We start from the raw sequence: 12391 nt of genomic DNA on the forward strand, positions 1-12391 counted from the left end.
CTTCCCTGGAGACCATTTCATTATTTGATATCAAAGAGAACAAACCTTTACAATGTCATCTTGTCTGAGGGAGGTAAAATTTTTTATAAGTTCAAATATCAGGAGGGCAAGATGAGTTCTCCTTTCAAATTTTAAAGGGCACATTTCATTCCTCACAACAACTATGAAAATTAACCTTTGACTAAGAATATAGTTATAAAAACTTATAGAATTATTATTACTATTATTACATTTTGACATTTCCCCCCCATTTTTTATCAAAGATGATGTCATTACATCAGCTACAAATTAACTAAAGAAAGAAAAAAAATTGGGGACATCTTTGAAGGAGAGATGACATCAGGTAACAAACCTAAGGTCTGTTTATGGTGGGGAAAGGCATAAGGAAGGCAAACTACAAAGATCAAAATGAGGACAGTCATATTTGATTGAATAACCTGTACAATCAAGAAGCAAAAAAAAAGGAGAAAGTAAATATTATAAGTTTCTGGTCCATTTCTTCTTTTTTTCTAGTGTAGAAAAAATTTATTTGTTGTTTTATTTATAGAAGTATTTTATCATAACAAAATATTTTTAAAAACCCCAAACACTGGGTGAGTTGGACCAAAATGGTCCAAGTCTTATTATTTTATTCAGTCATTTCAGAAAGATGTTAGTCATCTACCTATATAACCTTCCCTCCTCTTTTTAAGGAAATCTCTACAAACTGTTTTTAACATTTCAAATTTCCAGTTCCCAATCTGGGAATGAGACTTCTTGGATGTTCTGATAAGTCATTTCAACTTCTGATTCTGCCCTCAAGCTGAATTGTTACTTAGTCATTACAGGAAAGCAACCCAAGGTTGGATCTTAGGCTTATCTACCAACAGATGATTCACATATCTGGCTGCTTAGACAACATAAATTTCTATGGCAGGAATATTTCTCAATACAAAAAAAAACAGGTTATTCCAATTTTGTTTCTGAAGATATTTTAGTTGGGAGAATAAGGGAAGTCCTATCTTAGGAAAACTTAAGAAAATGCTCTCTTTTTTCACAAAATTTACTTATTTTTTGTTTTTTTTTTAGAAAGATTTTATAAGGAAAGATTCTTCTAGGTGGACCTAAGCTTAAGGAATGCCCTCCTTTTTCCAGATTGCTAGCATTTGTTTCATTGGCTCAGTAGTGATCGTGAATTCATCTTTTTCGTTATTAAATGCTTCCTGTTTTTCTAGGAAACGAGCTCTTTGCTCTTCATCTATCTCCAATTTAGCTTTCAGTACCTGTAATTCCTCCATCCTCTTTGGAGCTATCAGTTGGATGCCTCAGTTGATCTTTCAGGTTTTCGAAGACCAAGGAAGACTCCATTTCCCCTTTCATTGTTTCTTGCAGGTTTCCCTGGGTCAGTGTTGCCATCCTCCCCAATTGCCAAGGAGCTCCCCTGAGATTTCTCCAGCAATTCCACCCTTTGAGTCAGCACCTTCCTTCTTCAGACTTTCAGGTAGTTTCATGGGCAACTGTTTGTTAACCACCTCTAACAGTCGGGTCTTCTCTTGGAGTTTTTCCTCAGCTTTTTGTTGACTTCCAGGTTTGTAGCCCAGATGCTCGCCGGGTCCCCAGCTCCCAGTCTGGCAGTCTCCATCACTGCCCAGACTCTCTCCCATTTCTTCTTTCTTCCATAGCTTTGTTATCTCCAGGATGTCTGTTGAGTGCATTAAGGTTACTTGTCCTTCCTTTCTGCTAAAAGAAATGTCTCAATACAAATTTTTGCTCAAAACCTATGACTTTGAAGATTAACTAATTGTCACACAGAGACCTTGGTTTACAAAATGAAAATTTTAAGAACCAAATCAATTTTATACAATCCAATTTTAAAGGACTCATTTTAAAATGCTTAGCATTATTTTATTTCCCCATTTGGAAGATACTGTTAACAAAAATAACTTCCATAAGAATAATCACTTTTGGAATAGAGTGTGTCTAGTAGGTGGTTTATAAATCAGTTTTAACCTTTTGCCCATGTTTAAAAGAACCAGAAAGAAGGGCAGCTGAGTTGCATAGTGGATAGAGCACTGGCCCTGAAGTCAGAAGGACCTGAGTTCAAATTTGCACTCAGACAATAATTACGTGACTGTGTATGTAAGCCACTTTATCCATTGCCTTGCCAAAAAAAATTTAAAAGAATAAGAAAGAGAAAAAAATTCAAAATTCAAAAACAGACCACAGGTCATCCTTCTTTCTATGGATTTAATAGACTTGCTTAAATATCCCCTTAGCATTTTGAAAAGCTAAAGGTTCTTAATTCTCACAGGAGTGTGTGGCTGACAACAAATGCCAAGGTTAGCCTATCTGGCTATGAGAATTTGATAGCTGTAAGCAGATATATTTTTTCTTTTATACTGATCACTTGATATGGAATTTACCACAAGGACCAAAGACATCAGAAAGGGCAACTACCCTTTTTCCTTTAGAAATTGGCTTCCAAGGGGCAGCTAGGTGGTGCAGTGGATAGAGCACCGGCCCTGGAGTCAGGAGTACCTGGGTTCAAATCGGGCCTCAGACACTTAATAATTACCTAGCTGTGTGGCCTTGGGCAAGCCACTTGACCCCATTTGCCTTGCAAAAAACCTAAAAAAGAAGAAATCATTTTATAAGTTAGGTGGATGACCAGAGGCCTTGAGCCAGATTTTAAATCTGCTAGGTGAGACATTTCCAAATGTCATATTTGAGAAATGAGTTAGAGGGTGGCTAGGTGGAGCAGTGCATAGAGCACTGGCCCTGGAGTCAGGACCACCTGAGTTCAAATACAGCCTCAAACACTTAATAAGTACCTAGTCGTGTGGCCTTGGGCAAGCCACTTAACCCCATTGCCTTGAAAAATCTTATAAAAAAAAAAAAAAGAAAGAAATGAGTTAGGAAAGTCCAATTTCAGAACTTGAAAATTGCTTCCTCAATCTTTCTCAGTGAGCCCATCATTTGCAAATATCCTTTGAGGCCCATATGATTGCTGGCCTCTCAGACATGGGTCTGTCTTAAATTTCCTTGGTACCTGGATTTAAGATTCAAAAGGTCAATTTTCAATCTCATGAGGTCTTTTATAGCAATTTTTTATAATAAGAGATTTAACTTTATAGTCTAAAGGATCAAAATATGCCACATGGTGCCTATAATCATTCAGAGGCAACAATGATATAATATACAGAAGAACCTCACAACTCATTCTGTTGTTGCACCTAAGAATTGTGGTTTAAACAATGAAATGCATTTGGGATTAAAAATATCAATAATCCCAAATGCCTCTTGAAATAGGCTTTTAAAAAATGTTTTTTAGTAGAATGTTTAGTTATTAACCATTTATTAAAAATAATCATTGCTTTTTTTTTGCAAGGCAAATGGGGTCAAGTGGCTTGCCCAAGGCCACACAGCTAAGTAATCATTAAGTGTCTGAGGTCAAATTTGAACTCAGGTACTCCTCACTCCAAGGCTGGTGCTCTATCCACTGTGCCACCTAGCGGTCCCTAATCATTGTTTTTTAAACAATTAGAACACCTTAGGTGAATTTAAAAAATTTCAACAGGTGCTACTAATTTCAAATAAAACAGTCCTAAGAGCAATCAGACTTGGGAAAACTCCAATAGAATCATTCAAGGTTCAAATCATTACAGTAGTTTGGAGCAAAAGGGAATTCCAAGTTGTTTTGAGTCATGCTCCCTGAGAAGAGAATTAACAAGTAACTTCAGCCCAGACAAAACACCAACACAGCAACACAATGAAATTATACAGGGTTCCTTGTCCATGATTTCATTAATCAGAGTTGGAATGGAAGAAGCAAGCTTGATCATTATAATCACACAATTACACCCCCCATTTTGTGCAAGAATTCTTGCACAAATTCTATAACATCGGTACTCTTGCAACAGGGATAGATTTCCTCATGTAAAACACTCAAAGTAACCTCCAACATTCAGTTCAGAGATGAGGCAATTAAGGATCTGTAGATGATAGGCAGTAGTTCTAAGACTTAATTCTTTCAGACTTTATCCAATGTGCCACCTAGCTACCCCAAATACATTTCTTAATATAGGTAATCTTGTTCCTTTTTCCTTCAGAGCTAAATTTTGGATTAAATAAAACCAAACCTGGACTTAAATGTCCTTAATTCCTGATATGTATATATTTCTCTCTCTCTTTTTTCCCTACAAAACAAACTTTCAGTTCAGAATAGTAACTATCTTTTTAGATTTAGAGAGAAGCAGACTTGAGGAATGCAAGAGAAAAAAATCTCCAATGTAATTAAGGTAAGGAGAAAGATAAAAAGAGGGAGAATTGCAGTCAGATTTTTAGACTTCAGTTTAAGAGTTGAATGGGTCAGTTTTAAAAACAAGACTGTTCATGTAAAAATTGCTATCCTTCCCATGTAAAAGCAAAAAGCTATTGACTATTGAATGAACAGGAATGGAAAAATTGACACTGTATAGATCAACTGCAGTGCATAAGGTAGCAGGAGAAATGAGAGATAACAGGATATCGGGGTTGGGAACCAAAGGAGAGTGAGGCAGGACAATAGCTGAAAATTACCTTGTCCAAGAGTAACAGAAAGAGGGGAAGTTTTAAAAGCTTGTAAAGATTGTGGGGAAAGACTTTTTAATTCCTTTTTTTTCCCCTTGCTCTCCAAAATTTTGCACTGTTTCTTCCAATGGCCTGGTTTCTTGCAATGATAACAAATTCTTGCTACTTCATTCTCAGAATAGCCACTGGTAACAGCTGGATTTTGGTTGGGAGCTGTTAAATACTTAAGCTACATAGGATACACCTTATCTTTCTTTGCCCTCGGCTCCCTTTTCTTCTGGATGTTCTCCTCTAACTATCTTTGCTAGCTGAGCAGCTAGTTCAGCTATGAACTGGGGAAGCGTAGTTTACCATTATGGCTGAGTAATTTTAATATTCCATGACAGAGTTGGTTGAAGATTGTAGAACAAAACAAGAGAGAAACTGAGTCTGTCCTCCTCCTTCCTGATCATGGATTAAACCAAACTTTGCATCAAAAAATTCTGCTAAACTATCAAAAAATTGAAATACTGTTTCATCTTGTCTTTGAATAATTTTTGATCTTTGAACAATCCACTGGTCAGGGTGGGATAGCCTCTATTAACACTTTCCCTAGAGCTCTTGCATTTATACAGTACCTTTACTGATCTGTATAAGTTACTCAATCTGTCTCCTGAAATTCCTCGAAAGTGGCCTATTTTTTACTTTTCTAAACCAATTCTTCACTTCCCCCTTTCCAACTAAAGATAGAGTGAATTGACAACTGTCTGGGATCCCAGGGCAATAGGACTGCAAAATAACCTGAAATATCACTAAAACCTACTAGATCTTGACGGGTGTCAGGAAAATCATTTTTCGAGGCCTGTAATTAACTTCTGTCCCATGGCTTGAATTACTATGGGACGGAATAAAGTTTAATATCCTTCTCCATTTGTAGTTGGAATGGTCTGAGAGCAGGGTCTATTTAGTACTTTAAAAGGAAATATCTCAACAGACTCTGAATTTGGGATCTTATCTGGAGATGGGATAATCTCATTAGAAATGGGATCTTTTGGAGGAAGAGAAGGAAAATAAGATTGAATGGAAGGATAGGAAGATGGGACAGTTGAATAAAAAGGAGAGTAGGAAGAGGAGATGGAAGAATATGGATGAGAGGACATAGAATCAGAGATATTGGGGTAAGACTAAATAGAAGAAGTAAGAATTTAAGAAACAGATGAGATCAGAATATAAGAAATAGGAAGAGGAGAAGGAGATGAAGCTGTAGAGGAGGAACAAATTGAGGAACAAAGAGAGGAGATAATGGAAGGATTATTATTGGGGGAATGATAAGGAGATGAAATAAAAGGAAAGGAGAAAATTGGAGAACAGAAAAAAGAGGTAATGAAAGGATTAATATTGGGGTGATAACAAGGAGATGAAACAAAAGAGGGAGGAGGAGAAACTGGGGAGCAAAGAAAAGAAGGAAAGCTACTGGAATAAGGAGGAGGGGAAATAAAATGGTGAGAAAGCGGGTATTAGAAGAAAGAGAAAAAGGAAAAGAATGAGAGTGAGGAAAATCAGAAGAATAAGGAAGAGAAGAAAAAGAAGAATGAGAGAAAGGAGAAGAAAAAGGAGAAGGAAGAGTCAGTGATGAATGAAGATGACTTTCTCAGGAGAAGAAAGGCATAGATTTCCTTAAGACTAGGGAGCAGATAACAAAGAAGTTTTACTAGGATTTAGATTGTGACTCAGGTTTGCAGAGGGATGGGTCTCCCAAAACCAGAGTTTTAAGGAGGTAAAGAAGGCAACTAATTAGGAGGAGGAACAGAAGCAGAAAAAAAAAAAAAGACAAGTCAGAGCTTTTGGAGAAGAGTGGATTTTTTTTAGGTTTTTTTTTTTCTTTTTTGCAAGGCAAATGGGGTTAAGTGGCTTGCCCAAGGCCACACAGCTAGGTAATTATTAAGTGTCTGAGACCAGATTTGAACCCAGGTACTCCTGACTCCAAGGCCGGTGCTTTATCCACTATGCCACCTAGCCATCCCCAGAGAAGAATGGATTTTGAAGATACCAGAGGCTCCTTAACATGAAGCAACATGAAGCAAAACCTTTTTATGAGCCTTAAGTGAAGAAATTTCAGTTTTATACTCTCTTTGTAGTATCTCACTAAACCAGTGATAGAAACATTTCCTATTCCTTATTAGAAGTTTTATTAGTTTTTAAAATTAATTTTGTTTTAAGGTAGTTCAGTTTCAATCTTTTGAACATTCCTCATCTATACCAACATAATTTAGGATCATCACTTGTTAGTTTGCACCAGTGCTGACAAAATGCATGGTCTTTAGCACCATAATGCTTAGTCATATAGAAAGCAGGTGTCCTTTCTACTGGATTTCTAATCCTAGATTTCGATTGGCCCATGATCAGATACAATAAGCTACTTAAATAGCAATGACTACACAAAATCAAAACCAGAAGACACAATAAGACATTAAGCAAAAAACACATAATATAAACGCTGGATATGTGACTGAGAATGCCAAACAAGTCCTTTGCACTTCACCAAAAAAAAAAAAAAAAACAAACCAGAGATTTAGCCACTAGGCCACCTCACCAAAGAAATGTCACACTTAGATCTAGGCATAAGTCCTCAGTATCCATCTGGCTGCTTAAAACCAAAATAATCCCCGAAATCTGCGAGGATTCCCCAAACCAAAGGTAACCTCTCAGAGAAACCTTCAAGTTCAAAGAAAACAAAACAGTTCAGTGTAGAGCAGTTGAGTTTCAAAAATAAAAATAAGGGTCAACCAGGTGGCACAGTGGATAGAGTCAGGAGGACTAAGTTCAAAGTCAGCCTCAGACACTTAATAATTACTTAGCTGTGTGACCTTGGGCAAGTCACTTAAACCCATTGCCTTGCAAAAAAAAAAAAAAAAGGAAAAATCAAAACCTCACCTTCAAACAAGATCACTATGTCAGGCTCAAAATTTGTCCAGATTCCCTCTTGAGGTATTGCCAGGTGGCAAAGTCTGTTTTCTTTCAAATCATTTGTCTTGATCTAAGTCACAGCACAATTCATGGTAACCCTAAAATTATAAGAACCTTAAAACATAGGGTTAAAATAATATAACAGAAAAAATATGGATTAGATATGAAGCTTTCTTCTCTGGAATTTACCATTAACCTCTAGGTGGAGGCCATTCTAGTAATAACTACCCCAAGCTGAGGGAGAGCAGAAAATGTATACAGCAGCAAGGGGATGGGAAACAGAATACACACAAGAGTAGACAAAACCTTAAACTTCCCTGGGGACCATTCTATTATTTGATATCCAAGAGAACCCTTCTTCTACAAAGCTATCTTGCCTGAGCAAGGTAACATTTTACTAAGTTCAAGTCCCAGGTGGGCAGGGCAAGTTTTAAAGGACATAATTCCAGTCCTCCCAATAGCTAAGGAGAACTTTGACTAGGAATACACGGATAAAACTCACAGTGGCCATTATCATTGTTAATACACTTTGACAAAACACAAAAATCAAGTTTTAACAAGGGAAAATAATAGGTTTTGATCTGCATTCCATAGCTCTTTCTGTGGATGTGAATGGCATTTTCCATCACAAGTCTTTTAGAATTGTCTTAATCACTGTACATGTGTATGGAGGGTCATGCTTTCCATCTTTCGGCCTCCACACCTCTTGACAGGTTATTTCTGAAATCTCACCCCTTCTTTGCCTGTGGCTTTCCTTATCATCTTTTTATTTTAACTTTTATTTTTGCAAGGCAAATGGGGTTAATTGGCTTGCCACACAGCTAGGGAATTATTAAGTGTCTGAGGCTAGATTTGAACTCAGGTCCTCCTGACTCCAGGGCTGGTGCTCTATCCACTTCACCACCTAGCCATCCCTCCTTATCATTTTTTAAAGCTGAACTCAAATGGTTGCTTGCCCAGGAGGTCTCCCCTGGTCCCCTTAATTAGTAATAACCTTCCCACTCAATCCTTCCAAAGCACTTTGCCTACACCTTTTTGAAATGCTCTTAAAGTTGTAGATTGTAGAAACATTGGGGCATTTTCCTGCTGCTGCCCACTCTCAAGGCCAATTGGATCTTTATCCAAGGCTAAGTCTTCCTTTCAGGATTTTAGAGGTGCCCCTAAGAAGGCGGAGGAAGGGTCCTTCTGCCATTCTATTGGTTCAGTCCCTTCCCATCCCCCCACCCCATCCCTCTCTTGCTAACCACCAGTGATCAGTGCTGCAGCATCATAACCAATGAATATCCATTAGCTTTTACAAAGGGATCTTTACTGAGAAGCTAAAGCCAAAGCAGCTTCCCTCAGCCCTGTGGAAAGTGGTAGAAGCCTGCTCCCCGAAAGGCATGATGGAGGAGGTGCAATGGACACTCCTTGCTACATGTCATGGTTCCTGAAAGCGGTTTCAGACTTATCGTGTAGAGAAGAGGGGTCTCTGGAATGGCTCCCAAGAAAACAACATATAGAGTCACTACATCAATATAAATAGAAAAAAATGACTCACCCTCTCGACAGTTCAGAAAGCTAGGGCAATTGTATTAGACCCACAATGGACTCTGTTATCCCCATCCAGAGGAAGAAAAACAAAGCAAAACACACACACGCACACACACGCGTGCACATGCACACACACTCGTGCACACACACACAGACCCAAAACAACCCTAATGAACACTTTACAAAAATGATCTCTTATACATCTCTTTCCCTTAATCCTAATTCCTCATACTGAAAAGAACTAATCTGTAAACATGTTTTATCAAACTATGTATGTCCAATGCTAACCTGACTGTTCGCCACTGAGGGGAGGGGGGGGAAGGGAGGGCAGAAGGAAATATTGTAACTTAAAAGTATTCATGTGCATGTAGATGAAAATAAATTTAAAAAAAAAAAGAGAGACCCAGGAAAAGAAAGAAAAGAAAAAAATGACTCACCAAAAAATTAGAAGTGACTGAATCAAAATTTTAAAGATGAAACAGGTCTTAGATGATGAGAGATGAGAAGACACCTTCAGTGGATTCCTTTGTGGAGGTAGGGGCTCCTGTTTTCTGACTTTTTCAATGTATCCTTCAGTTCAGATGATTTTATTCTCCCTCTCTTAAAAATATTGCTTGTTGAAGGGCAGAGAGAGGGCTATTAGGTAACTGTGGCAATGTAAGAAACAGGAACTATCAATAAAAAACAAAAAAAAACCCCAAAACTAATTGTTGTTCATTGATCTTAAAAAAAAAACCTGGGCGGTTTACAGAGAGAACACACTGGAATGGCAGCTGGAGTCAATGGCAGCCAATCCCATTGGGGAAAGACTTCAGCCTCTCGGGGAGGGTTCAAAAATCTGCTCTCACTTGTTGGGGCTTTGAGATACAAATTGTCAGAGTTCACAGCTGCTATGTTCATGCCAACATCTCCTACTTCTAGACTGGAGCTGCATGAAGACAAGGACTTGTTTGTCTTGGCTCAGTAGTTTTCTGCCTACAACAAATGCTCATTGTCTTGCCCTGAGGCTCCAGACTGTCTCCAAACTGGACTGTCTTCAGAAAAATGAATGGATTTTTGAACCAAAATTCACTTTCTCATCCAAGAAATGAGGGCCTTGGAGGTCTCATGCAGCTTTAGAGCTCTGGGGGTTACCAAATTACATGTGCACAGGTAGCATCACCAGTTAGAGTGTAAGCAAGCTAAAGGCAGGCTCAACAAATATATAGGTATCCTCCTACTGTGCTCCCCTCCCTGCCCCCACTCCCAGCATTCCCACATTTCCTAAAAGGGACTGACAAAAATATGGGATGGGGTCATCCATGGACTCAGGAATGATCTACATTAAATTTACATATACAACACTAATTTTTTAGAGGATTAAGCAAATTGATAGATTAGTAGGCAAAGGGAGGGGGGGGGAATGTGTGAAACAGAGGGAAGTTTCCTGCAAGATTAGAGGGGAGGGGTGGCTAGGCTCAGTGGATAGAGCACTGGCCCTGGAGTCAGGAGGACCTGAGTTCAAATCTGGCCTCAGACACTTAATAATGTCCTAGCTGTGTGGCCTTGGGCAAGCCACTTAATCCCATTGCCTGGCAAAAAAACCCCAAAAACCTAAAATAAAAAAATAAGATTAGAGGGGAAGTAGACATGTCTGTGAGCTTGGGGTTGTTGAGATCAAACAAAGAAATCTGAAATGAGTTGGTAAGATATGAAGATGGGATAATTGGCTGAACAAGTTCTAACCAGGTGCTTAGGGGTGAAATACAGATGCTTACCAGTAGTTGAAGAAACAAGGCTAAAAATCTCAAGCATTATAAAGGTGATGATGATGATGATATCTTCTTCATTCTCAAAGAAGACCATGACATCAGGGAGAGGACGTCATGACAAGCACATGAACCAGATCTGTGTGCTGTGTTAAGTCACCAGCCTCATTTTCTTCTCCAGAGTCATCTGGGTCCAGTGGTCAGATATGGATCAGGATAACTGGAAATGGCCAAGGTCACACAGCTAGGAAGTGTCTGAATTCAGGTCCTCCTATCTCCAGGGCACTGTCCATTGTGCCACCCTGGTTGCCTAGGTAGTTCAGCCACCATCGTTAAGTGACTGTTGTCCTGGCACATATAGGCTAATCTTCCTGGAGGGGAGCACTTAACAAATGTTTGTTGACTGACTCCCTAATATTTTGGATGTTAGAATCAGGTTCCAAATGGCTCTTAATAGGTCTGGCATTGAGCTGAAGCCAATATGATGATGAAATTAAATTGGTAGAAATGTAAAGCCTTCACTTCGGACTTCACAAATATAAGGCAGAGCCAGCTAAAAAGTTGTTGCTGTTTGTCCTTTGTTTTTTGTTCATTTTTTGCAAGGCAATGGGGTTAAGTGGCTTGCCCAAGGCCACACGGCTAGGTCATTATTATGTTTCTGAGGCTAGATTTGAACCCAGGTACTCCTGACTCCAGAGCCCCTGCTCTATCCACTGTGCCACCTAGCTGCCCCTTGTTCTTTGTTTTTGAAGAAGACTACAATATCGGGGGAGTTGATATCATGACAAGCACATGAACTGAGTTTGAGTGAGAAGGGGCTGTGCCAAGTCACCAACCTCAATCTCTCCTCCAGAGTCATTTGGGTCCATTGGACAGTTATGGTTCAGGATGACAGGAGATGGCCCTGATACAAAGGGAGACCTCGGGCTTTTTAAGCTAAGCTCTTTTCCAGGTCTGAATGAGGCAATGACCATTTGGGGATTTGGGCTAGGTAAGAAATGAGGCAAAGGGGGCAGCTAGGTGGTGCAGTGAGGTGGCTAGGTGGCGCAGTTGGGCAGGCTAGGTGGCACAGTGAATAGAGCACCGGCCTTGGAGTCAGGAGTACCTGGGTTCAAATCCTACCTCAGATACTTAATAATTACCTAGCCGTGTGGCCTTGGGCAAGCCACTTAACCCCATTGCCTAGCAAAAATCTAAAAAAAAAAATGAGGCAAAGAATGTCCTCTTTTATTTTATCAAAAAAATAAAATCAATCTGGGTGGGGTGAGACCTGCAGGGGTTCTAGTTAAGACAGAAGCAATTGCCATTTACATTCACCCTGAGCTATGGAGGCCCAAACAAGGACCAAGTGGAGCATGGGATGGGACCTGGAAAAGACCTTGGCTAGACAGTCTTCAATTTGGAAAAAGGTCAGTGAAATCTCAGTGAGTCAGCAGCGTAACCTGGCAGCCAAAAATCAAATACTGCATGTACTATACTGAGAAATGGAGTTTTCCAGGAGACAGAACCAATTGTCCCTTTACCCTTGGCCTTAATCAAATCTTATTTGGAGCTTTGGGTTCAATTCTGGGCCCTGTGGTTAAAAAACTGGTGAAGGGAAGGGCTTGGACAGAAGA

Source organism: Macrotis lagotis, chromosome 3 (assembly GCF_037893015.1).
Source record: "Macrotis lagotis isolate mMagLag1 chromosome 3, bilby.v1.9.chrom.fasta, whole genome shotgun sequence".
NCBI lineage: Eukaryota > Metazoa > Chordata > Mammalia > Peramelemorphia > Peramelidae > Macrotis > Macrotis lagotis.